This window comes from Chiloscyllium plagiosum, unplaced genomic scaffold, assembly GCF_037043375.1.
Source record: "Chiloscyllium plagiosum isolate Xiang-an unplaced genomic scaffold, Cpla_swu_hap1 HiC_scaffold_37, whole genome shotgun sequence".
Classification (NCBI taxonomy): domain Eukaryota; kingdom Metazoa; phylum Chordata; class Chondrichthyes; order Orectolobiformes; family Hemiscylliidae; genus Chiloscyllium; species Chiloscyllium plagiosum.
The window spans coordinates 8536977-8563770 of record NW_028270175.1 but is presented as its reverse complement, the minus strand read 5'-3'; the positions used below and the strand labels follow the sequence as shown (position 1 = coordinate 8563770).

Genomic DNA, 26794 nt, shown 5'->3' with positions numbered 1-26794 from the left:
AACTGATGCCAGTAAGGACTTCAAGCAGTCAATGCTTTCAGGAGAGAAAGAAAAGAGAAAATAGGCAGGTAAAGGGAAGTTACTCGAGTTACGCAACCCCTCAACATGTTTTACCTAATGGTTACTACTGAGTGATATATAGCTGCCCAACAGAAAGTTCTCATGCTTGACAAGCCCCCGTCACAGGATATATACATTAGATCTTTCACCATAACAGCTGTTGTAACCCCTCATCCCATTCTTCAAAAAGAACTGCAACAGACAATAGACACCACAGCACAGTAACCACAAGTACAAAAAAACATAGTCACTTCCATAACATAACAGCTGCGTTGGAGTAAGTTACAGGCTGTAACCCAATCTTGGGGGCTCGAGTCAGTTGATGCTCACAAACACGCTCTCAGTTTATGAAATCTGAACCTCTTGATTATATTACAATCCTGGCAACACACTAGCACTCAGTTTCACAGTTATTGTTGCACACATCTTGAAACGTGTAAAGCCTCTGTTTACATATAGATACCATTCAATTTTAGTATCAGCTCTTCATGCATTAGTCACAGCACTTTGTCATTGGCACCACGGGAATTCCTGTTTATTCTGAAAGTAGGAGTTATGTCTGTTCTACAAATTTACTACTTGACTTTCACCACTTGAAAGAAAAGAAAACAAAACTTTACCGTACATGGTTCTCAATCCTTACATATTTTATTGCCCTCATTTTGTATATCTGAACACAGACTATTTCAAAGTGAGCAAATATTTGTATGCACTGGAATCACACCATCTTAGTAAACAAGAATTATTTACATTCAACAATCCAAGTGTTCAATAACCAAAGTAAAATATACACATTCCACACCCATATCTCAACTAATAACGACCTTTGCCATCCACACTGTAATATATATCACAGCCACTTTACTTTTTAAAAATTCATAACTAAACAAAGGCTGAACCTACAAATAAAACTCATTAAAGCCACTCCTGTAACAAAAATGCACAAAAACATTCATGGTTCATTTTCTTTAAATTAAAGATCTATAACGGGTTGAGAAATTGCAGTCCCTAACCAAGAAGTTAAACAAATAACATTCTTAACTAATTTCTTTAACCTTCTGGGAATTTTAGTCCAAAACCTCCACAATGTTGGTAAGGTTTTCTTTAAACTATCATTCATTGCAAATATGAGAATGAACACTGATTACACCAACATGTTAAACACAAACATACACAAACATCACACTCTTTAATTTTGGTTCAGCCTGAATAAGGTGGGTTAGACAACCCCTTTAAGGCCTACTCCATCAAGATAACACTGGACCTAATCCTCTCATATTTTTCACTAGACTTCTAACCCAACTTTATCACATTCGTATAGATTTCAAACAGGACAGAGGGGAGGGAGATGTGGTGGGGAAAGAGAAACAACATCATTGGTGAGTGTCCTCAGATAGTTGAAAAAAGACAAATAAATGTTAGTGCAGGAGCCACAATAAAACAGACAATAACATTCACAATCTCTACAAGTGTCACTCTGGATTCAACAACGCACACAATGGCCACACTTGCCTAGTACAGACTCAAATGTTAAAATAGGAGGGGGGGGAAGAGATGGAAGAGGGATGTGGAGGGTTTAAGGTATAACTACTGAATAAAGATAAAAGGGTGTGTGTGTGTTGGGGGGGCTGGGTGCGTGTGTCTGTGTGTGTTGGGGGGGGGGGGGTGTCAGGAAAGAACTGGATGAGTTGCTGAGTGCCAGTCCCAGCCACATTAACACACATACACCCTCCCAAAAGAAAACGTCCAGCCTTTGAACCCATTCCTTACCTTCCGTCCCTCTACCGCATGAATGCCTTGGTTGCTTGGAGCTTCACAAGGGAAAGAGAAAGAAGAGTTGCTGGAGATTGCATCTGAATTTTCTCCTCTGTTTTTGTCCCCAGGTAATTCTTTCTCTCGTGTGTGTGTGTGTGTGGGATTTTTCTTTCTGCTTCCTTCCCCACCCCGCGACTCCGTGTTTTTGTTTGTAGCTGAGGACGATGTCTTTTTTGTTGTTGTTGTTGTTGTTGTTGTTGGGAGAGTGTCTTTTCCTTGCTGCTGGAGACACAAGAGATTTCCCTGAGAGAGGGAGGGAGGAGGGAGCCCGGGGTAACCACAGGACACCGCGCACCCGCCAATAACCGCCGCTCTCATTGGGCGAGCCCACAGCCCGCAGCCCGCACAGCCAATCAGCCGCAAGGAGAAAGAGGACTGAATTGATTTAAAAGCTCAGTCTCCAGAAACAATGTTTCAGAGAAAGGACAGGCACATACCCAGAGACAGAGACAGAGACAGAGACAGAGACAGAGACAGAGACACCAGGCACATACCTAGAGACAGAGACAGAGACCAGGCACATACCTAGAGACAGAGACAGAGACACGACAGGCACATACCCAGAGACAGACACACACACACACACACACACAGACAGAGAAAGGACAGGCACATACCCAGAGACAGAGACACAGACACACAGAAAGGACAGGCACATACCAAGAGACAGAGACACACACACACAGAGAGAAAGGACAGGCACATACCCAGAGACAGAGACACAGACACGACAGGCACATACCCAGAGACAGACAGAAAACCAGAGAGAGAGAGAGAGACAGACACACACACACACACACAGAAAGGACAGGCACATATCCAGAGACAGAGAGACACAAAACCAGAGAGAGAGAGACACACACAGAGAAAGGACAGGCACATACCCAGAGACAGAGAGACACAAAACCAGAGAGAGAGACACACACAGAGAAAGGACAGGCACATACCCAGAGACAGAGAGACACAAAACCAGAGAGAGAGAGACACACACAGAGAAAGGACAGACAGAAAACCAGAGAGAGAGAGACACACACACACACAGAAAGGACAGGCTGGAGGGGGTAACCACAGAGAGAGAGAGAGAGAGACACACACACAGATAAACTATTACAGAGAAAGGACAGGCTGGAGGGGGGAACCAGAGACAGACACACACACTATCACAGAGAAAGACAGGCTAGAGGGAGAACTAGACACATATATACACACACACAGATAAACTATCATAGATTAGATTAGATTAGATTACAGTGTGCAAACAGGCCCTTCGGCCCAACAAGTCCACACCGACCCGCCGAGGCGCAACCCACCCATACCCCTACATTTACCCCTTACCTAACACTATGGGCAATTTAACACAGGCAATTTAGCATGGCCAATTCACCTGACCTGCACATCTTTGGACTGTGGGAGGAAACCGGAGCACCCGGAGGAAACCCACGCAGACACGGGGAGAACGTGCAAACTCCACACAGTCAGTCACCTGAGGTGGGAATTGAACCCGGGTCTCTGGTGCTGTGAGGCAGCAGTGCTAACCACTGTGCCACTGTGCCGCCCAAAGAGAAAGGGATTCTGGGTCAGATAAACTATTACAGAGAAAGGACAGGCTGGAGGGGGGAACCAGAGACAGACACACACACACACACTATCATAGAGAAAGGACAGGCTGGAGGTGGGAAACCAGACACACACACACACAGATAATCTATCACAGAGAAAGGACAGGCTGGAAGGGGGAACCAGACACACACACACGGATAAACTATCACAGAGAAAAGACAGACTGAAGGGGGGAATCTGAGAGAGAGAGAGAGACACACACGCAGATGAACTATCAGAGAATGGACAGGCTGGCGGGAATCAGAGACAGACAGATACACACATAAACTATCACAGAGAAAGGACAGGCTGAAGGGGGTGAATTAGAGAGAGAAATACATACACAGATAAACTAATAAAAAAAAAGGGAAGGTGGGTCAAGGTAACTAGAGAGAGAAGGAGACATATACACAGATAAACTAATAGAGAGAAAGTTCAGACTGGGGGGGAATTAGAGAGACACACATATACACAGATAAACTAATACAAAGACTGGGGTAGTGAATTTGAGAGAGAGACACACACACACGCATAAGTACAGATACACTAACACAGAAAGGACAGGCTGGAGTTGGGGGAGAGAATGAAATTGAGAAGTATATCTCTCTTGCCCTCTCCTTCCTTCCTTCCTTGTCCCTCCCTCACTTTCCTTCCATAAAGCAATAAAATACTGGAGCAGAATACACCATTTGGTCCATCAAGTCATCTCTGACATTCAATTATGGCTGATATATTTTTCTCCCCAGCATCCCCTCTCTCCCTCCAGCAAACTCGCTTCCTCTCTCTCACCTCCTCCTTCCTTTCTGCTCCCTTGCTTTGCTTCCATAAGAGAGGGGAAGGAAGGAGGAAGGGAGAGAAATTGGGAGGGGGAGGGAGAGAAATTGGGAGGGGGAGGGAGAGAAATTGGGAGGGGGAGGGAGAGAAATTGGGAGGGGGAGGGGGAGGGGGAGGGAGAGAAATTGGGATTGGGATTGGGATTGGGAGGGGGAGGGGGAGAAATTGGGAGGGGGAGGGGGAGAAATTGGGAGGGGGAGGGGGAGAAATTGGGAGGGGGAGGGAGAGAAATTGGGAGGGGGAGGGGGAGGGAGAGAAATTGGGAGGGGGAGGGGGAGGGAGAGAAATTGGGAGGGGGAGGGGGAGGGAGAGAAATTGGGAGGGGGAGGGGGAGGGGGAGGGGGAGGGGGAGGGGGAGGGAGAGAAATTGGGAGGGGGAGGGGGAGGGAGATAAATTGGGAGGGGGAGGGAGATAAATTGGGAGGGGGAGGGGGAGAAATTGGGAGGGGGAGGGGGAGAAATTGGGAGGGGGAGGGGGAGAAATTGGGAGTGGGAGGGGGAGGGGGAGGGAGAGAAATTGGGAGGGGGAGGGAGAGAAATTGAGAGGGGGAGGGAGGGAAATTGGGAGGGGGAGGGGGAGGGGGGGAAATTGGGAGGGGGAGGGGGAAATTGGGAGGGGGAGGGGGAGGGGGAGGGGGAGAAATTAGGAGGGAGTGGGAGGGGGAGGGGGAGGGGGAGAAATTGGGAGGGAGGGAAATTGGGAGGGGGAGGGAGGGAAATTGGGAGGGAGGGAAATTGGGAGGGGGAGGGAGAGAAATTGGGAGGGGGGTGAGGGAGAGAAATTGGGAGGGGGAGGGAGAGAAATTGGGAGGGGGAAAGGGAGGGGGAGGAAGAGAAATTGGGAGGGGGAGGGAAAGAGGTTGGGAGGTGGGAGGGAGGAGGGAGAGGTTAAGTGGAAGAAAGAGAGGCTGGGAGGGGGAGGCAGGTGGGGAGAAGGGGGAGAAGGGGGAGGCGTGGGGAGAAGGGGAGGCAGGTGGGGAAAAGGGGGAGGCAGGTGGGGAGAAGGGGGATGCATGTGGGGGGAGGGGGAGTGAGGGGAGGGGAGGGGAGAGAGGTGGGGGCGGAGAGAGATGGGGAAGAGCAATGGGGAGGGAGAGAGGTGAGGGGGAAGTTGGGGAGGGAGAGAGGTGGGGGGGAAAATTGGGGAGGGAGAGAGGTGGGGAGAGTTTGGGAGGGGGAGAGTTGGTGGGAGAGAGGTGAGGGGGGAGAGAGGTGGGGGGAGGAGGGAGAGAGAGAGATGGGGAGAGAGAGGTGGGTGGGGGAGAGAGAGGTGGGTGGGGGATAGAGAGGTGAGAGGGAGAGAGATGGGGAGGGAGAGAGGAGGGGGAGGGAGAGAGTTGGGGAAGAGAGATGGGGGAGGGAGAGAGATGGGGAGAGAAATGGGAGGGGGGAGAGAAATGGGAGAGGGAGAGAGATGGGAGAGAAATGGGGGAGGGAGAGAGGTGGGGGAGTGATGGGGGGAGAGAGGTGGGGGAGTGATGGGGGGAGAGAGGCAGGGGAGTGATGGGGGAGGAAGAGAGCCGGGGGAGTGATGGGAGAGGAAGAGAGGTGGGGGAGAGAGATGGGGGGAAAGGAGAGATGGAGAGGGGCAGATCTGGGAGGGGGAAGGAGACAGGTGGGATGGGGAGGTTGGGAGAGGTAGGAGAGGTGGAATGAGGTGGGGAATAAGAGTGAGGTGGGGTTGGGGAAGGCGGTTGAATTGGGAGGGATGGAGGGAAAGAAGGAGTGGATTGGGAGGAGAGAGGGAGGTGGAGCAGAGGGAGAGAGGTAGGAGGGTGAGAGAGAAGGGCGGGGAAGGGAGAGTGGTGGAAGCAGATAGAAAGAGATAGCGTGGGAAAGAGGATATGGAGAGAGGGAGAGAGTGTGAAAGGGAGTGAGAGCAGGAGAGAGAGAGTGTGATGGAGGGAGATGATGAGTGTAAGAGAGGGAGGGAGAGTGTGTGGGTGGGAGAGGGGGCGAGGGAAGGAGAGTGTATGGGTGGGAGAGGGGGCAAGGGAAGGAGAGTGTGAGGGACGGAGAGGAGGCAAGGGAGGGAGAGTGGGAGAGGGGGCGAGGGAGGGAGACTGTGAAGGTGGGAGAGTGGGGCGAGGGAGGGAGACTGTGAGGGTCAGAGAGTGGAGCGAGGGAGGGAGACTGTGAAGGTGGGAGAGTGGGGCGAGGGAGGGAGACTGTGAGGGTGGGAGATGGGGGGGGGCGAGGGAAGGAGAGGGTTAGGGTGGGAGAGGAGGCGGAGAGGGAGAGTGTGAGGGTGACAGAGGGGGAAAGGGAGAGATAGACAGTGTGGGATGGAGGAAGGGAGAGAGAGTGAGAGACGGGGAGGGGGAGAGGGAGGAAGAGGGAAAGGAAAGGGGAGGGTAAGGGGGAGAGAGAGAGAGAGATGGAGAGATGTGAGAGGGATGGGGAGCGGGAGAAGCAATGGGGGAGGAAAGGAGTGAGATAGAAGTGGAGGGGGTGAGAGGCAGAGTGGGAATGAGTGTTAGGGGGCTGCAAAGGTAGAGAGAAGGGGTAGGGAGAGGGTGATAGTAAAGAGGGAGCGAGGGGACAAGGGGGAACATGGAGGAGGCTGGATTAGGAAACTGATGATAGGGGCAAGGTAGAAGGAGCGAGGGCCGCAATCAGGGATCTGGGGCAGGTTGCTGAGAAGATGGTTTCAGGAAGAAATGGAGATCTGAGGTGAGGGGGCTATAGGAGTGCATGAGGACTGGGGTACACTGAAAGCAAGATAAATACTGCATGAATGGAACTAAACTAAACACTGAATACACTGGGGTTAAACTGGGGGAGTGATGAATGCCACATAAATGGGTTAAACTGGACATGACATTGACTGGGCTTAAACTGACTGCTACACGCACTGGGGTTAATCTGGATGTAAATGACTAGGCTAGAATCTAAATGTTCTACACACTCAGTTGTATTTTGAATAAGTCACTGAACTGGGAGTTAAATGCTGCTCATACTAGGTTAAACAATGCATAAATCACCAACTGAGATCTAAATGCTGGATGGTGGTAGAATGTCACAGTTCACTCACGGAGTCTGAGTTGCTGTAGCAATATGTACTTTTACTTGCATGTTGTAGCCTGGAGCAATGGACAGTGATGGTAGAGACTCCAACTTTCCATCACATTGGTTGTCCAGGAATCTCTCCCACTCTTAATGCTGGCCATTGGCATGTACCGGAAAGATTAGCAGATATTTGCCTTCCTTGGCCATCACGTTTTGATTTGAGCTGTAAATCCATTGCGTCAAAAAACCTCAAACATTGTGCACAGGAATTCACTGCAGAAGTTCACCAAAGATCCTTAGACAGTAGCTTCCAAACCCAAGGCCAATTCCATCTAGAAGCACAAAGCCAGCAGATACATGGAAACACCACCACCACCTCAAATTCACCTTTCAGCCACTCACCACCCAGACTTGGAAATATATTGTCATTCTTTCAGTCTTGTTGGGTCAAAATCCTGGAATTCCCTCCCTGATAGCATTGTGGGTCAACCTACATCACATGGACTGCAGCAGATCAAGAAGGCAGCTCACTATCACCATCTCAAGGGCAACTAGGGACGAGCAATAAAAGTGAATAAAAATATTAAATCATGAATATGTCTAAAAATAACATATACTTCTATAAAGATATTCAGAATCATGTTTCGTTAGCATCTTTCACAATTTGAGGTCGTGCCTAAGTGCTTTTGATGTGTCACCAATGACATTGTCACAATGTTTCAAGGCCCAATAAGCCAGAGACAGTCTTTAACTTGCAGAGACAGTCACAAAATGGTAAAATCAATTGGCTCATACCAAGGTCCTGTAGCAACAGTAAATGATCACCAGATGATTTCTTTATTATAGCGCTGAATGAAGTGCAAATGTAAACCAGGCTGATGGCAAATCTTTCTCAAATAAAGCCATGGGAGCTGTCATATCTCCCAAATATACAACAGGGACTTCAATTCATTCAATAGGTGATTGAATTGAATTGAATGAATTAAATTAGCTTTATTGTCACGTACTTGAATGAGTACAGTGAGGAGTTTACAAGTCACTATTTATGGCACCATCTTAGGTACAAGATGCCAAGGTATTAGTGAGGTTTAAGAAGATTTGTAGCTCAGGTTGAGATTCTGGATGTAGGTTTGCTTGCTGCATGCATGAGAATACCTAGAAGCATGGCATTCCATTCTAGAATAACTCTATCAATAAACATATTGACTTGGATCCTATCTACCACCCCCTGAGAAAAAGAACAGGAAATGACATCACCACAGGAAATGATATCGCCAATCCAAGGAAACCCAAACATATAAATACAAAGCAGGAAACACCAGCAATGCTTTGTCCGGAGGGTCACTGAAGATGTTACCTAGTATGGTGATGAAACGTCTGAAAATGAACCTTGCAGCTCAGTGAGCAAACCTACATCCACACCAAGGTATAGATACTTAAGTATTCAGTATAAAATAGAAAAAATAATCTAAATAAAAATATCTCTTACTATGTGTCTGCACAGTGCCAGCAGGCAATAACAGCCTATGTTATATGGTTATCCATTGTTCAAACACTGGCAAATTCTCCATGAAGTTGTGTAAGGCTTTGAGTCACAACATCTTAATGATGGAGGCAGAGTAGTTGCAGAGAATGAAAGAATAGGAAGCCAGTCTTGCATTCCAGATCCAACTATCTTGTGGGATTTCCAGCTCCATGGGCTCAAAGTTTTGCAGGTGTTGAATCAGACTGCTCAGACATGTGAACACTCCTGGCCAAAACGTACATCCCAGTTCAGACCGTTCTGGCAAATTGAACCTATGATTATTGCTAAAAAGAGAAGTGAAGCCAATGATATTGGTCTTACACTGATCAGCATTCAAATGCAGGGAAATTACCTTTTAGAAAGATTGTTTCTTTCCCAAAGTTAAATTTCTTGCATTTCAATCCTGATGAGCTTCAACTTCATGCCTTTCTTCTTTAGCAATGTTTAAGTTCTGTACTACTAAGCAATTATTTGAAACCTATAATATGATCAATAAATACTCGGGGAAAGGTGTTGGTGGGAGAGTGAGAGGGAGGGAGAGTGAAAGGAAGGGATGGAGGGTGGTAGAGCGAGTAAGAGGGAGGAAGGGTACTTTATACACTCTATCCAACAGAGTGCTCTTTAAAATCTGTTCGTGGGATGTAAACATCACTGACCAGGCCAGCATCCGTAGGTGCTCTGTAGAAGGTGTAGTGAGCTGCCTTCTTGAAGTGTTGCAGTCCAATGGTGTAGCTACATCCACAATACTGTTAGGGAGGGAGTTCCAGGACTTTGATCCAGCATAGCTTAAGGAACGGTAATGCATTTCCAAATTTGGATGATGAATGGTTTGGAGGCAATTTGTAAGTATTGATAACAGAAATTACAGGAGAACCTCAGCAGATCTGCCAGCATTTGTAGAGAGAAAACATTTCAAATCCAGTGACTGTTCTTCAGAACCCTTCACAATGATATTGATGAATTTTTGCAATACATCTTGTCGATACTACACACTGCTGTTCCTGAACATCATGGTTGAGGGAATAGATATTTGTTGGATGTGATGCACTTACCTAGGGATAATGTGACAACTGGTTCTATGGCAATATTTCTGACACTGGCTCTGAGTTTCATGGTTGAATGTTCTGTATAACAGGTTGACATCCAATGAAGAGACTTGTGGCTGCAGGAGGACCCAGTCGGTGTAATGGGTAGGTGGGTCCTTGCTGCCCATCTCAGAGAAAAAAATACAAAAATAAACATCATTTGGAAAAATCACCTCACCTACACCTTCCTCGTAAGTGGTTCAAGATTCTGCTGTGTCTCGTGGTTGATTTAATAAAATAATGTCTTGTTAATATACTCAACATAAAATATATCACAACAATGCTATTTAAAAAAGGAATGTCAATTTCATTCAACAATCCAACCAATCCATGTGGAACCTAAATAAAAACCAAAAGAACAGCTGATGCTGTAAATCAGAAACAAAAATAGAAGTTGCTGGAAAAGCTCAGCAGGTCTGGCAGCATCTGTGAAGAGAAATCAGAGTTAACATTTCAGGTCTGGTGACCCTTCCTCAGAACCAATCTGAGGAGGGGTCATCAGACCTGAAACATTAACTCTGATTTCTCTTCACAGATGCTGCCAGACCTGCTGAGCTTTTCCAGCAACTTCTGTTTTGGTTTCATGAGGAACCTAAGCTTGCCAAAATCTGTGCCAATAAAATGAAAGACTATTGTGGAAGATTGTGCTCTCTGCAATATGTGTATCAAATCATAAATGCTTTTATGAAGAACCTGCTTATGATTTTGCTGCACAGTGCACAAAGGAAATCTTCATACAAGTATCCAAGAAAATGTTTCTGACAGTTTATGATAGCAATTGTGAATACTCAGGAGTGCCATGACCAAGCATATTCATTGCTTTCAGCTTAGCCTTGATGTCATGGGACCACTAGAGCAGTATGGCCCAGAGCACAATCTATGGAAATGACAATAACAGGTTATATTTGCAACTGTCCATTTGGAAAATTAAAATGAAACAAAAACAACCTGTGTTGTTTTGTTTCAATTTCTTTCCCTGTCCACAAGGCATTGAGTCCTAATGGGGTCCTAACAGTCCTTCAGTGCTTTCCCCAAGTGGGCATTTTTTCAAAACAACAGCAAAAGCTTGTATTTATGTAACATCCTTAATGTCTTAGTGGAATAGTTAGGCTTGAAGTCAGGATTTGAGGAACCTGAATGGAGATCTGCAGAGTAATCATGATGTCGTAGTGCACGAATTGCAAAAGATAAGTATGTAGGTACAGCAGGTAATTAGGAAAGCTAATACTGTAGATTGTTATTGTTTACTGTGAGGGAATTTGGAGACAAATTTGGGAGCTATGCTTCAATTATATAGGTCATTGATGAGACCACATTCAGAGTAATGGGTATAGATTTGGTCTCCTTATCTATGGAAGGATATAAATGAGTTGGAAGTTCACAGGTTTACCAGGCTAATACATAGAATGCATTTGCAGACCTCACTTTCTCCTAATACATAGAATGGACAGATTGTCTTACAAGGAAAGGTTGGACAGGCTCAGCTTGTATCTGCTAAAGTTAGAAGAGCAAGAGATGACAAGGTTAGTTGTGAAAACTGGACAGCATGGGCATATTAGGCCAAAGGGCCTGTTTCCATGCTGTGGATCTCTATGACTCTATGACTCTATGATTGAAGCACACAAGATCCTGAGGAGGCTTGCCAGGCTGGATGTAGGAAGGATGTTTCCTCTTGTGAGATGATCCAGAACTAGAGATCACTGCTTAAAAATAAGGGGTCACTAAATTAAAACAGAGACAAGGTGTCATTTTTTCTCTCTCAGAGGGTTGAGAGTCTTTGGAATTCTCTTCCACAAAAGGCAATGTAAGCAGAGCTTTTGAATATTTTTAAGGCAAAGACAGATAGATTCTTGATATGGAAGGTGGTGAAAGTTTAGTAGGGGCACGTGAGATGTGAAGTGAACAGATCAGCCATGATATTATTGAATTATGGAGCAGGCTGGAAAGGATGAGTGGCCTACTCCTGCTCCTAATTTGTATATTCAAATGTATGTTTACATGTTTGTAACCTTTCAAATATAAGGGTCAAAGCAGCAAGATTGAATTGCTTAGGAAGACAGTTCCAGAGTATAAGATCACCTTAAGGATCTGCTACCAATGATTGAAAATAGGAACAGGAAGAGGTCATTCAAGTTCAGGATCTTCTGATATTTCTTTAGGTTCATTGCTGATCTGTATCTTAACTCCATTTATGTACCTCAGTTCCATTTTTCTTTACTAAAATCTACCAAACTCAATTTTGAAATTTTGAATTGATCCAGACTCAACAATCTTTGCTTTATAGATTTCCACCATGTTTTGTGTGAAGAGATACTTCCTGTCATCATTCCTGAATGGAGAAAGTGAGGACTGCACATGCTGGAGATCTGAACTGAATATGTGGTGCTGGAAAAGCGCAGCAGGTCAGGCAGCATCCAAGGAGCAGGAGAATCGACGTTTCGGGCATGAGCCCTTCTTCAGATTCCTCATTCGGGCATGAGGAATCTGAAGAAGGGCTCATGCCCGAAACGTCAATTCTCCTGCTCCTTGGTTGCTGCCTAACCTGCTGCGCTTTTCCAGCAACACATTTTCAGCATCATTCCTGAGTGACCTGTCTCAAATTTTAATGTATTCATGGTTACTTCATTAACTTACAAATTTGATCTGATAACAAAACGACTACACTATGGCATAAAATATATGCTTAAAATTAAAATCTCTTATAATAAGTTGTTATACTCAAATAGTTGCACAGAAAACATGCTATCACATAGTAACCCCCATTATAGGCAATTGTAGATCTTCCAAGACATCAAAACTCACTTACAAAACACTCACCCAATGTTTGCACAGTTAAGTAATAATCACAGCCATGGTTAATACCTGAAAAGACTCAATTTAGCATAAACACGCACTGTACTTCAATGTTTTAATACGACGAGATCACAACTTTACTTTCCATAATGTCTTTATAACATTAAGTTAGCCAGTTAAGCCAACAGCAATCTCTGTTAAATACTATTCATTTGGGAGATATAGGCTTACAATGAGCTTTTCTCGCTGCCACAGAGACTTTTTTGCCTTTAGGCACCTTTTGCAACCTGCAGACAGTGCTGCTCCCATAGGAAAGATGGAGACAGAGAAACCTTTATTAACATAATGGCACTTCATTTCATGTGCTAAAAATGTGAGGAAAAACAATTTCAAACATAGTTACTTTCACTAATATTTCCTTAACATACTTTTCGCACATCGCTACACAGGTCTGATATTTTTAACTCATTAGACAATATATGATCATGAAAACAAAAGCTTCTTCGTGCAAGAACATCACTTGCTACAGGGTGCAAAGGGTGCCTAGAGGCAGATGCTGTTTAGTTGGTAAAAGCTCATTAAAACAGGCAATATTAGTCTTTGGATTTATTTTTAAATTTATTTCCAATTGTAATTTGCTGCATTCTGTTTAATCAGAATGTATAATGGAGCATGTAACTGATTGTGCTATAAATCATGAAAATTGTGCACTGGGTACTTATTTATCAGTACATGATCGTATTATAGTGCAGGATCTGGAAGATTTTAATATGGTTCATTAGTCCTATTGGATACTTAAACAGTTCTGATAAAAATAAAGCTGATAACATAAAAATATACACTTGAATAAAATGCTTATCCTAAGAAAAGATTTGAAAATCAAGACTGTTTCCATCAGAACAGATAAGGTTAAGAAGGAATTTAATGGAGATTTTTATAACTATGATGAGGTGAATAGAAAAATTTAACTTCCTCCTTTTAAGAATACAGTGATGAGAAGCTAACAATTTAAAATTGCCAGTAAGACTGTGATAAGAAAGGTTGGACAAACTTTCTTTAGGCAGAGAATTGTTTGAGTTTTGTTACAGGAAACAATTGTTTTAGAGATCAAAGTGCCTTTTAAAGGAAGAGAAAATAAGTCTCGATGCAGAGAAGGCTACAAGCCATGGAGTGAAAGGTAATAGTATTTGACTTGACTGGTTCTAGGAAAGACATGATGATCAAATTGCCTTTTTCTGTTCTGGAAACCCGTGGACCTGAAGAATTGTTTAGCACCATATTTCTATCACTGGTGCTATGTAACCTCAGTGTGTATTATCTACAAGACTCATCAGAACAACTTACCAAAATTTCTTTCACTGCATCTCCCAAACCTCTGCCACATCAAAGGATAAGGGCAGCAAATGCATCGGAACTGCAGCATCTCCAGTTGCCCTTGAAGTTCCAGACCAATCTCATTTGGAAATTATTATTGTACCTTTATGTCTCTTGAGTCAAAATCTTGGAATTTTCTCCCTTGAGGTTTTGTGGGAGTACCTGCATCATGTGGTCTTTTTATTTTTTCATGGGAACGGGGTGCCACTGGCTAGACTAGCACTTATTGTTGCACCATAATGCCCTTTGTGAGAGCTTGGTGAAAAATCACTCTCTTGAACGACTCCAGTCCATGGGGTATAGGTACATTCACAGCTCTGCTAGGAAGGGGCTTCTGGGACTTTGACCCAGTGACAACAGACATAGTTCTAAGTCAGGATGGTATGGTTTAGAGGGATTCTTGCAGTGATATCCAGGGACTGAGATGATTGACTAGCAGTAGTATGACTCCAACCAGTGTGGTATTTTCCTCCCAATTCCATTGACTTCAGCTATGCTAGGGCTCTTTGATGCCAAGTTCAGTCAAATATTGCTTTAATGTCAGAACTGCAATGGTTCAAGAATGAAACAAACTGCACACATTCATTCAATGAAATAGAGTGTACCACAATTTTTTTAATGTCAATTAGGGACAGTCAATAAATGCTGAGCTTGCCAATAACACTCAGTAGTGGTCGACAATTAAACAAATCACTGGAGGAGGAGGTTCCACAAATATCAATGATGGAAAAGCCCAACTCATCAGTGCAAAAGAGAAGGCTGAAGCATTTGCAGCAATCTTCAGCCAGAGGTGCCGAGTAGATGATCTATCTCAACTTCCTCCAGTGGTCCCCAGCCAATTTGATTCAATCCACATGATTTTCAAGAAACAGTTGGAGGCATGGAGAGTGCAAAGACTATGGGTCCTGACAACATTCTAGCAGTAGTACTGAGGATGTGCTCCAAAACTTGTCACACTCCAACTAAGCTGTTCCAGTATGTTACAACACTGATATCTACCCGACAATGTGGGAAATTGTGCAGGTATCTCTAATGCTGCAGAAATCTCTCAAACCTATGATTTGAGTCTAATGAGGTCTTCCAGCCCCCACATTGTATACGTTCCCACATTATAAGTATTCTCCATCAAAATGGAAGTGGAATCCATTGAATTGCCACCAGAAACCCAACAACAAAGTGAATAGCCACAGATGCAGTGAAAAGTAAATGTTTCCGATTTTGTTGTGTACCTGCTGGCGGGGGGAGAACAAAATGCGTGCAACAGTTACCCCAACTGTCCACAACTGTTTTTCCCATTGCCCAAACTAAGCTTGATCTCTGCCCTGTAGACCATGCATTCTGGTTGCCCCTCCTGAGGAACTCGCCATTTCCCTCTCCCAACTCTAACTTTTAGGACCTTGCTTCAAAACCACCGCAGTGACCTAATTTTTAATCAGTCTTTCTTTTCTCCTGTCCTCATTTCCAAGGGCTAAGCCATTGACCTCCATCTGAATGGTCTAGGCATGCAGGCAAAGTAATGGAGTGGTTGCCTCCAGTGCCCTCTGCAGGCTGACTGACCAGGAAACGTTCCTGCTCTGACCGCCTGCTATTTGGTGTACTTATGTATGGAAGGATTTACAGGTTAACAATCATTGAAACAAATATTACAACTGCACTTTTCATAGCCACCAAGTCCTTTTGTGAGACTTGAACCTGGAGTTTCTAGTCCAGAGGCTGCGATACTACAATCTCTCACAAGACCTTCCTAAGGTATGACTATGTGTCCTCATATCTCCTCCTTTAATTCAGTGTGGGTTTTTAAAAATACCCTTACAATGCTGTGAGGAGAGGTTTTGATGGTTTTCTATGTTACAGAAACTAAAGAAATAATGTTCTTTGAAATAATGTTCAAGTCCTTTAGTATGTAAACGCAAGTTCTTCTCCTCTTTAGAAATCTGTGGGGAAAATCCCAATTCCACCCTCATTCCTCTGGGGAAGCTGACCTCTAATCCCCCTCTTCCCTCACCCTACCATTTGGTCACAGTACAGCTAAAGTTGAGAGTTCACCTCCCCATGGAGGATAAAAGTCGTGTACTAATTTTGCAGCAATGCATCCCATCGTTCTAATCATGTAATAAGCAAAGTGGATAATGGAGATCCTGTATATCCTAAGCCTATCGCAATTCTGGACTTCAGACGGTATTTAATAAGGTGTCACACAAAAGGTAATATCACATAGGGTTAAGAGTAAATTACTAAAAAAATGGTGGCATGGTGGCTCAGTGGTTAGCACTGCTGCCTCACAGCACCAGGGTCTTGGGTTCGGTTCCCGCCTGTCTGTGTGGAGTTTGCACGTTCTCCCCGTGTCTGCGTGGGTTTCCTCCCACAATCCAAAGATGTGCAGGCCAGGTGAATTGGCTATGCTAAATTGCCTGTAGTATTAGGTGCATTGAAGGGGTAAATGTAGGGGAATGGGTCTGGGTGGGTTGCTCTTCGGAGGGTTGGTGTGGACTTGTTGGGCCGAAGGGCCTGTTTCCACACTGTAGGGAATCTAATCTAATCTAATTGTTGTGCATGTAGCCCATTTAAAGTCACTGTAAAGAGTCCTTCTGCATTTTTATTAAATGGGGACTATTGTAGTACTAATTCATTACAATAAGGCAAATTAGTATTATTTCTGGGATCATTTAGCTCAGTACAACTCCCACCATTACTTTGTGACTCAAACCACTGTGTCGCACTTCTTCTCCTTATTTTTTTAAAGGAATTTGTAACAGAGTGCCAAATCTGAGAATTGTTTACTGAATACAACAACAATCCTGCCACAATGACTGCCTATACAATAACTTGTCTGTACTGACCTGCACATGATAGATGCAGCAATACAATACACAAATATTCAGGTCTGAATCTGCATTAAGGTGTAACCTATCTATTAAGACCAAATAAACACAATCTCAAAGGCAGTCACTACCCACAACCGTCACTGTACTTAAGTGCACTCTCACCTTAGATGCCTTTAACAATGATGCAAGCTTTCAGCCTTGAGCTATCTTCAGGCACACACTTAACAAAATAATATAGTTGAATACTGATAAAGCCCAAACTATTTTGGCAGGAATGTAGTGGTTGAATGAGAATTTTGCTAATTATAAACTACAGATAAAAATAACTAAAGGTTGTGTCTTTGCACCATCAAATCAATCATTCAACAACTCTAAACTGACAACAGTGTACACAAGCAGTTCTTTACAAAACTGGTTCAACTTCTAAAATGAAACTGCTGTCTCCAGGTTAAACATGACAGGGCGGTGGATTATTTTAATCTCCCAATGATCACAAGTATATAATAAGGAAGCATTTTATGCTTGGATGGGATGTTGTGTTTTTACACTGTACTTGGATCAGGAATTTGTGTGTTGGAAATGAAAAGGACAATTTTGGCATACAGGCCTTCACTGCTTGGATCAATTTATATGTCAGGCTTGTTTATTGTTTATATAAGGCCTTTTACAGACATACTTTACAGACAAGGTTACTTTTAAGGTATCCTTTCCAATAAGGAAATGTGGGAAGAAAATTGGTACAAAGCATGCTCCCACAAACAGCAATGTAGTAATGACTAGAAAAACTATTTATGTGATGTTGATTGAGGGATAAATATTGGCCAAGTCACTGAGGTTAACTTCTGTCTTCTTTTTTATAACAGCATCAAGGGATCTTACATGGGCGGCACGGTGGCACAGTGGTTAGCTCTGCTGCCTCACAGCGCCAGAGACCCAGGTTCAATTCCCGCCTCAGGCGACTGACTGTGTGGAGTTTGCACATTCTCCCCATGTCTGCGTGGGTTTCCTCTGGGTGCTCCGGTTTCCTCCCACAGTCCAAAGATGTGCAGGTCAGGTGAATTGGCCATGCTAAATTGCCCGTAGTGTTAGGTAAGGGGTAAATGTAGGGGCATGGATGGGTTGCGCTTCGGCGGGTCGGTGTGGACTTGTTGGGCCGAAGGGCCTGTTTCCACACTGTAATCTAATCTAATGCCCACTTAAGAGGGCAGATAAAACCTTTGTTTATCCCCTCAACCAAAACTTCTGACACAGCAGCATCCACTAAGTGCTGCACTAGGGTGGCAACTTTGAGTTTTGCACCAATGACCTAGTGTGGGACAACCTTATGGCTGAGAAGTGAATGTGTCACCAGCCAAATCACATCTGCCACACGATGAGGCAAGTTACTTGGGGAGTGTTGTATGTACAAAAGAGCTTAGTAAACTAAGGGAAGAACCTGGTGACTATTTAAGATTCCCTATCAAGTAACAAACAGAAGACATTAAAGATAATTTTGACTTTTGTCAATAGGGAAAGAATGCTGTATGATGTCAGGCATGCATTGTTGGAAATTGAAATAAAAATTGGGATAGAGATAATAATGAGCAGCTGATCCGATATCCATCATCCTTGGGGGTGGCATAGTGGCTCGCATTGCTGCCTCACAGCAACAGAGACCCGGGTTTGATTCCTGCCTCTGGGTGACTGTGTGGAGTTTGCACATTCACCTCGTGTCTGCTCTGGTTTCCTCCCACAATCCAAAGATGTGCAGATCAGGTGAACTGGCCATACTAAATTGCCCATTATGTTAGGTGCATTAGTCAGGGGTAAATGTAGGTGAACAGGTCTGGGTGGGTTACTCTTTGGAGGGTCAGTGTGGACTTGTTGAGCCGAAAGGCCTGTTTCCATACTGTAGGGAATCAAATCTAATCCCTACTTTGTAATTTAAAGGGCTGAGTGGTCTATTCCTGCTCCTATTTTCTTTGTTTCTATATTTCTATCCATTTCCCTGACTGATGAAGGCACATCACAAAATCCTAGGATTATGCCAATCTTCCATGATTGCGAGGAGATCCAAACATCGTTGTTCTAGAGCAGCAAGACATGACTTAAACCCCCCAGTTCCTCATAGGATGCAAGTTCCTACTTATATTCCGGCTCATCAGGGAAATTTCTCCCTTACCAGGGGAGATGAGAAAGTCAGAACAGTCTGTCCTCATCCATATCAGAGTAATTTGCTCAGGAACACCTGAAAGCTGTCACTTGGGTGCCCTCAGGTCTAGCAAGTTGTGCATTTTAGTACAGCTTGGTGTTCCAATATCTGAGAGAACATCAAAGAAGAAACAGCAACAATGGAAAATCAATGTGAATGTATAGGGCAACATCAAGATTGAAAAGCACCAGGTGCAGAACGGTGAAGGGGATTTTTGGAAAAGAACTTTAATTGAAATAGCCTCTCATCGAATCTGAACACACTTGAAGTGCTAATGCTGTGACAATGCAGACAAATGAAGCAGCCAGGTTGCACACGGCAAACCCCCTCAGACAGCAAATGGATGAATGGTTGGTCCAATAATCTGTTCTTCATGGGGTTGATTGAGTCACCAAGGCTGTCCAGGATAACAGGAGAATTCAATGATTTTCACCAGGCAGCATCCAAATTAACCTGTAGTGTATCCCCTCTAACGCCACAATACCCCAGCTGTGGAAAACCACTTAACACTTTGCATAGTACTCTAGCTGAGACCTTATTAAAATTTCATTTGCACGCAATAATTTATCCTTGATTATTTATAATCACCTTTTCCCCTGCAACAATATATAATTTATTTGTCAGGCTATGGGAAAGGAGTAAAGGAGTGAAATAAATTTGGACAGTTCTTTCAAAGAGGCATCAGCATACATCCTTCCTCCTGTATTGCCTAGCCCTGAGATTTACAGATGAGCCAGATAAATTGTTACATGCATGAATTGAGACTCATGCTTGATATGTGCCATCTTGAGAGAAGATGCAATGAGGACATTATGTGAATGTCAGTGCAGTGTGACTGCTACTAGCCATGTGTTCCATAATCATAAACTCTCAGCCCTGAAGGGATTATTTTGCTGACTGTGGGGTGTCTGGTACAACCATGGGCACATAAAGTCACTTGGCAACAAGACAGGTTATATTTAAATTATTTTTTAACAGAATTAAACTTCAAAATATTGGCAACCACATCATTAGATCCACATGTTACAGAACTGAAATCTGGCTTATTTTCCCACTTAGAGTCTCTGCTAATGCCAGCATTTTGCAGTGTTTCTCCCCCTTAGTGAATCATGCATGTAAATTAGCAAGGGACAACGCTGGAAATATTTAGTACCTTTGGAGACAGAAATAGGAGCAGGTCAATGAGTTTATGACAGTTGCCCTGTGGATTAGTCCCATATGACTCAATGGGTGAACACACCACTGAATTTGAGACCGAGAATTGCATTTACCATCCTGTGGAAGTAAAATACTATGTGTTTTGGAAATATGAAGTAAAAACAGAAAATGCTGGTTTCATGGCTCACTGGCATAGTGCACTAAAAATCAAACTTACTATTCCTGGAGTCATCACAAATGCAAAAATATTTAGTTGAATTGTCAATTTATCTGGTTGACTAGCTCAGGTTAAAAGAAAACACTCAGCAGGTTTCTGAACTTAACAAGAAAATAACTGTTTATTATGAATGCTACCCTTTTTGATTTTCCCCTCTTAAGTACAGGCAAAGACAGAGATATATATGGATATTAAGAATGGAAAAGAACATCAGAGAACCACAGTTCAATAGCACCTTCTGGGACCATAGGATTCAATGAGATGTTTTCTCTCTCTTGCTTTCAATTCCCTTTTCATTCTTAACTCAGGAAGCTAAGGAAATTCAACATGTCCATAAAGTCTCTCACCAATATTTTATAGATGAACCATAGAAAACATTCTATCCAGATGCAATATGGCTTGGCATGGCAACTGCCCTGCCCAGGATGTAAGAAACTATAGAGAATAGTGAACATAGCCTAGTCCAACACGCAAGCCATCGTTCCATCTATTGAGTCCAGCTACACTTCTCACTGCCTCGGAAAGACAGCCAACATCATCAAGAACCCCTTCCACCCTGGTCATAATCTCTTCCATCTTCTTCTAATGGGCAGAAGATACAAAAAGCTTAAACACAATTACCAACAGATTCAAGAACTGCTTCTTCCCTGCTGTTATTAGACTTCTGAATGGACCTATGAAGCTTTAATACATTGTTGATCTCGCTGTTTGTGCAGCTGTTGTTACTGGAGACGTGGTAATACACAGGGCAGAGAGACACACAGATTTATTTTCTGGTTCCTCTTTGCAAATTGGGGTGGTTTTTTTCTGTATTGACCCCAAACAAGCCAAGGTAACCTGGCCAGGTTTTAATCAAAATATTGTTGTCCTTAGTTCACAACCCATAACTGAATGGTGTCTGTCGCTGATCCAGGGGCAAGTAACATTGTACACAGCTCACACTGTGTTCCTGTAATCCTGATTGTTTGCAGTTACAGCCTTTTTTTTACAGTCTCATTGGCTCAAAGCAGTACCTTCCTTTTTAAAATTATTCCACAGTCCAAAAATAAAGGAAATAGAAAGGTGTGGGCTTTATATTGGAAATACTCAGCAAATCAGGCAGCATCTGTGATTGATAGGTGGGACAGGTCATGAGGATAGTGCTGAGCTGGAAGGTTGGAACTGGGGTAAGGTGGGGGGAGGGAAAATGAGGAAACTGGTGAAGTCCACATTGATGCCGTGTGGTTGAAGGGTCCTGAGATGGAAGATGAGGCATTCTTCCTCCAGGCATTGGGGGTGAGGGAGTGGTGATGGAGGAGGCCCAGGACCTGCATGTCCTCGGCAGAGTGGGAGGGGGAGTTGAAATGTTTGGTCATGGGGTGGTGGGGTTGATTGGTGCGGGTATCCCGGAGATGTTCTCTGAACGCCTCATCTTCCTCCTCGGGACCCTTCAACCCCAGGGCATCAATGTGGACTTCACCAGTTTCCTCATTTCCCCTCCCCCCACCTTACCCCAGTTCCAACCTTCCAGCTCAGCACCATCCTCATGACCTGTCCCACCTGTCAATCTTCCTCCTACCTATCTGCTCCACCCTCCTCTCCAACCTATCACCTTTACCCCCACCTCCATCCACTTATTGCATTCTCAGCTACCTTCTACCTAGCCCGACCCCTCCCTTTTATCTGTCCACCCCTGAGGCTCCCAGTCTCATTCCTAATGAAGGGCTTTTGCTCGAAACGTTGATTTTCCTGCTTCTCGGTTGCTGCCTGACCTGCTGTGCTTTTCCAGCACCACTCTAATCTTGGTGCTGGTCAGTTATACAGACATTGGCTACAAAGAAGAAATCCATCCAACACACTGATTACTTTTTTAGGGAATTTGGGGAAGTACAATAAATGTGTTTCAGCTTACAGATCTCAACTATTCCTTGACAACAAATGATCAAAAATAAAGTGCTCCTAGCTTCACAAAAATGTACTTTCTTCAAAACATTTCAAAAAGTACATTAAATAACAGTTTAAATTTGATATTACATAAAGTGCAGTATGTTTGATTTCCTTCAATCTAGTTTGCAGCTCTCTGTGGTGCATCACTACATCTATACTTAACAAGTCACATTTACAAGATACATTCACATTTCATGGCGAACACTGTTTGGTGTATAGAGTCCAGAGGGTTTTTAACATGATTTGCCCCCAGTGATTATTTTCTTTATTTACTCGCGGGATGCAGGAACTGTTGGGCTGCACCAGCATTTAATGCCTATCCCGAAGTGCTCTTGAGAAGCTGGTGATGAGCTGCCTTCATGAACTGTTGTAATCCTTGTGGTGCAGGTGCATCCACTGTGCTAATAGGAAGAGAATTCTGGAATTTTGATAGGAAGGGCATTAAAGTTCCAAGTCAGGATTGTGTCTGGCTTGGAGGGGGAGCTTGCAGGTGGTAGTGATCCCATGTACCTGCTGCTCTTAACCTGTTGGGTTATAGAGGCTAGGTTTTGGAAGGTACTAATGAAGGAGATTGGGTGTGTTGTTTAAAATGTGCAATGGTGGGACGGCCGTAAGCTGGACCTATCCTCATTGAGCAACATAAATGCAGTAAATTGTGACACATACAGTGATATTTTCCTGTGCAAGGTCATTGTTTCACAGTGACTTACTTACATTGAATCAGTTGATACTTTTTCACATGTTTTGGGAACGACCTATGCAGTTCCACCCCATTTCACAAAACACACAAACCAATGAGCTTGCTGGGTGCAGGACTGGTTTTCGCTCTGGGCTAGTTTACCTTTGGCTGCACTGAGATACTGAAGCAAGATTAATTATTTTGAGGCTGCTGAGCTGTTGGCAAATACTGTTAAAACTTCCACCCACTTTTAATTACAAGCACAAACAATGTAGAATGAATGAGCACTTATAATTTTTATTTCCTTTGAAAGGAAATTGGGTTAAAACTGATGCTACCTGTGCTGTCTGCCTCAATGTGGGACAGCACATGTCTGCACCAATGAGCCATTACTTTGCAGTTACAAGAGAAGAACTGATTGCATTTTAATGGAGCTACTCCCAGCAGCTGAAGATTTTGCTTTAATTGTGCTGCGGAGACTTACCTTTGATGTCTAGATGCTGCAAAAGAACTTCCCAAAACACGAACGAGCACTTTTTTGTGGGGTAAACTGAAATATAACCTTGTAAAGTGTAATGAATTAGTGCCACACCAACATTGTGAGCATAGCACAGTATTGCTGTCAAGCCAGGGAGCTTCTATAATAATTCCTCATCACTGGAAATTGTTAAATACCACAGTAAGCCCAAGTTTTGAAACATTGGGGGATATCGGTGTTGCAGCAGATTGCGCCTTTGCTTGCGAATCACAAATTTTCAGGTTTGAGTAACACACCAAGACCAAGATCACAGAAGGTCTGTTTATAATGCAAGCAAAAGCAGGTGGACCATACATCTATAAATCCTTACAATGCCTCTCTGCCAAATGTTAAGAGTGAGTGAGTCTTCTGGTCAGCTATGCTTGATGCAGAGTGGAGCTACACTCTCTGGAGATAGTCTATCAACCTGTTCCAAGATGATCTAGCCATGGAAGCAGAGATCACCACATTTTGGTCTGCCTCATGCAGCACTAGATGCAAGAGAGCCTTTTGAGACACAATTGTTTTGCCAATTATATAGGGGGAGAGAAGGCAGAAGGGGCTATCTCTTTCTGCACTGCTAAACTCAATGCAGCTTAGTGGGACAAATGCGCATTTGTCCCAACAACTACTAACTCTTGTCAACCTGAGGAGTTGGTGGATCTTTTCTTTGAACCGGAATGATTCTTATAGTGATGGATTTACATGGGAAATTCCAATGAAGGAACAGCTGTACAGATGCAGGTTGCAATAGTGGGCAACTAGGGAGGTGATGGTCTTTCTTTGATATTGTTACTCATGTCTTCCTCAGTTCTGCATTTTGCAGGAGAATCTCAGAGATGAGGGATTTGTTATATGAAATGAGATTGAACAGTTTAGGCATATACTTTCTGGAATTTAGAAGACAGAGGGGAGATCAAATTGAGGTATTCAAGATGACAAAGTGTATGGATTGATTCGATGTGGAGCTGATGTTTCCTCTTGTGGGACATTCCAGGACGAGAGGTCATGGTCTTAGGATAAGGGGTAGCAAATTTAAAACAGAGTTGAGGAGAAATTATTTCTCCCAAAGGATTGTGAATCTGTGGAATTCGCTATCCCAAAGTGCGGTGGATGCTGAGACAGGGAGTAAATTTAAGGAGGAGTTCAACTGATTTTTTAAATTGGTAATGGGTTGGAGGCAGGAAAATGGGGGTGAGCAGCATATCAGCCATGATCGAAGCAGACGCGATGGGCTGAATGGCCAAATTCTACTGCGATGTCTTATGAAAGCATGAAGAAGGAGCAGCCGTTGAGCCAACATTTGGGTATTGCTGCGTTGCATTCTGCAGGTCAAACATATTGCAACGACAGTGTGGCAGTGTTCGTGAGGGTGAATATTGATTGCAGTGAGAGGAACACTGCCTGAGTGAACTGCCCTTTCCAACAAGCGTGACTATTCCATCATGCCTCTGACTTGAGCATTGCTTTTTATGGATAGACTTTGAGGTGGAACACTTGCTGCAGAGCTCCCAGTTGAATTCAGATGCACTGAAGCAAGGAGTAGAGTAAGACTTTCAAGTCATAATAAAGTTGGATTTCTGAATAGGAGCTGTCCGATGAAAGGTAAACTACTTCAGGTAGAATGACTGTGGGGTAGATAGAGAGAAACTGTTTCGACTGGTTGGAGAGAGGATTTTCTGCCTCTGGACATGGGGTGAGTATTGAAGCAGGACCAATGAAAATTGATTCCGCCAGCCAGCTCCTCAAGGCTAGCCATTTCCCTGAGGCACAAGCAGCAGTCAAAGGGCTTCCCTTTTGCAAGTGCTAGGTTATTGATTATTTGGGCTAATTAATCTATTATGGCTACGTATCAGAGGACAACTCCAAAGCTGTCCTGCTCAGTATTGGACAGGATCTAAAATCATAAAATCCCTACAGTGTGGAAGCAGGCCATTCAACCCATCAAATCAACCCAACCTTTGAAGACCATCCCACCCAGACCCTTCAGAGAGGCTGCCAGACCTGCTGAGCTAGGTAAAAACAATGACTGCAGATGCTTCTTCCGCTGCCTCCGAACTTACTTTCACAATCAGGACTCCCGCCCACTTTCCGAGGATCCCTTCGCCCACCTCCAACACACTGCATCCACCTGGACACCCCGCGCTGGCCTATTACCTGCCCTCAACCTCTTCATTTCCAACTGCCGCCAGGACATTAATCGCCTCAACCTGTCTACCCTCCTCCCCCACTCCAACTTCTCACCCTCACAACGCACAAGGACAGAATGCCCCTGGTGCTCACCTTCCACCCTACCAACCTTTGCATAAACCAAATCATCCGCTGACATTTCCGCCACCTCCAAAAAGACCCCACCACCAGGGATATATTTCCCTCCCCACCCCTTTCCGCCTTCCACAAAGACCGTTCTCTCCGTGACTACCTGGTCAGGTCCACGACCCCCTACAACCCACCCTCCCATCCTGGCACCTTCCCCTGCCACCGCAGGAACTGCAAAACCTGCACCTACACCTCCTCCCTCACCTCCATCCAAGGCCCTAAAGGAGCCTTCCACATCCATCAAAGTTTAACCTGCACATCCACTAATATCATTTATTGTATCCGTTGCTCCCAATGTGGTCTCCTGTACGTTGGGGAGACTGGACGCCTCCTAGCAGAGCGCTTTAGGGAACATCTCCGGGACACCCGACCAATCAACCACACCGCCCTGTGGCCCAACATTTCAACTCCCCCTCCCACTCTGCTGGGGACATGGAGGTCCTGGGCTTCCTTCACCGCCGCTTCCTCACCACCGGACGCCTGGAGGAAGAACGCCTCATCTTTCGCCTCGGAACACTTCAACCCCAGGGCATCAATGTGGACTTCAACAGTTTCCTCATTTCCCCTTCCCCCACCTCACCCTAGTTCCAAACTTCCAGCTCAGCACTTCCAGCTCAGCACAGTCCTACCTGCCTATCTTCCTTTCCACCTATCCACTCCACCCTCCTCCCTGACCTATCACCTTCATCCCCTCCCCTACCTTCCTCTATAGCTTATCTCTCCACCCTTCAGGCTCTCTGCCTTTATTCCTGATGAAGGGCTTTTGCCCGAAACGTCGATTTTACTGCTCCTCGGATGCTTCCTGAACTGCTGTGCTTTTCCAGCACCACTAATCCAGACCTGCTGAGCTTTTCCAGTAACTTTGTTT

General features: G+C 44.3%; 1 protein-coding gene and 1 long non-coding RNA gene across 6 annotated transcripts in view; one reads left to right on the top strand and one right to left on the bottom strand.

Moving 5' to 3' along the window:
• The window catches only part of rerea (arginine-glutamic acid dipeptide (RE) repeats a), a 571358-nt gene extending 569253 nt beyond the window's left edge, over nt 1–2105 (bottom strand). For all 5 annotated transcript variants that reach the window (XR_006309302.2, XM_043676153.2, XM_043676157.2 and 2 more), the window contains exon 1: nt 1831–2105. The gene's annotated coding sequence lies outside the window, so the exon portion shown is untranslated. The remainder of the gene's footprint in view (nt 1–1830) is intronic.
• LOC148139756 (uncharacterized) lies at nt 1807–12331 on the top strand. The gene is made up of 3 exons (XR_015753430.1): nt 1807–1943; nt 9978–10118; nt 12212–12331. It is a non-coding gene; the product is annotated as an uncharacterized LOC148139756 (long non-coding RNA).
• The last annotated feature ends 14463 nt before the right edge of the window (nt 12332–26794 follow it).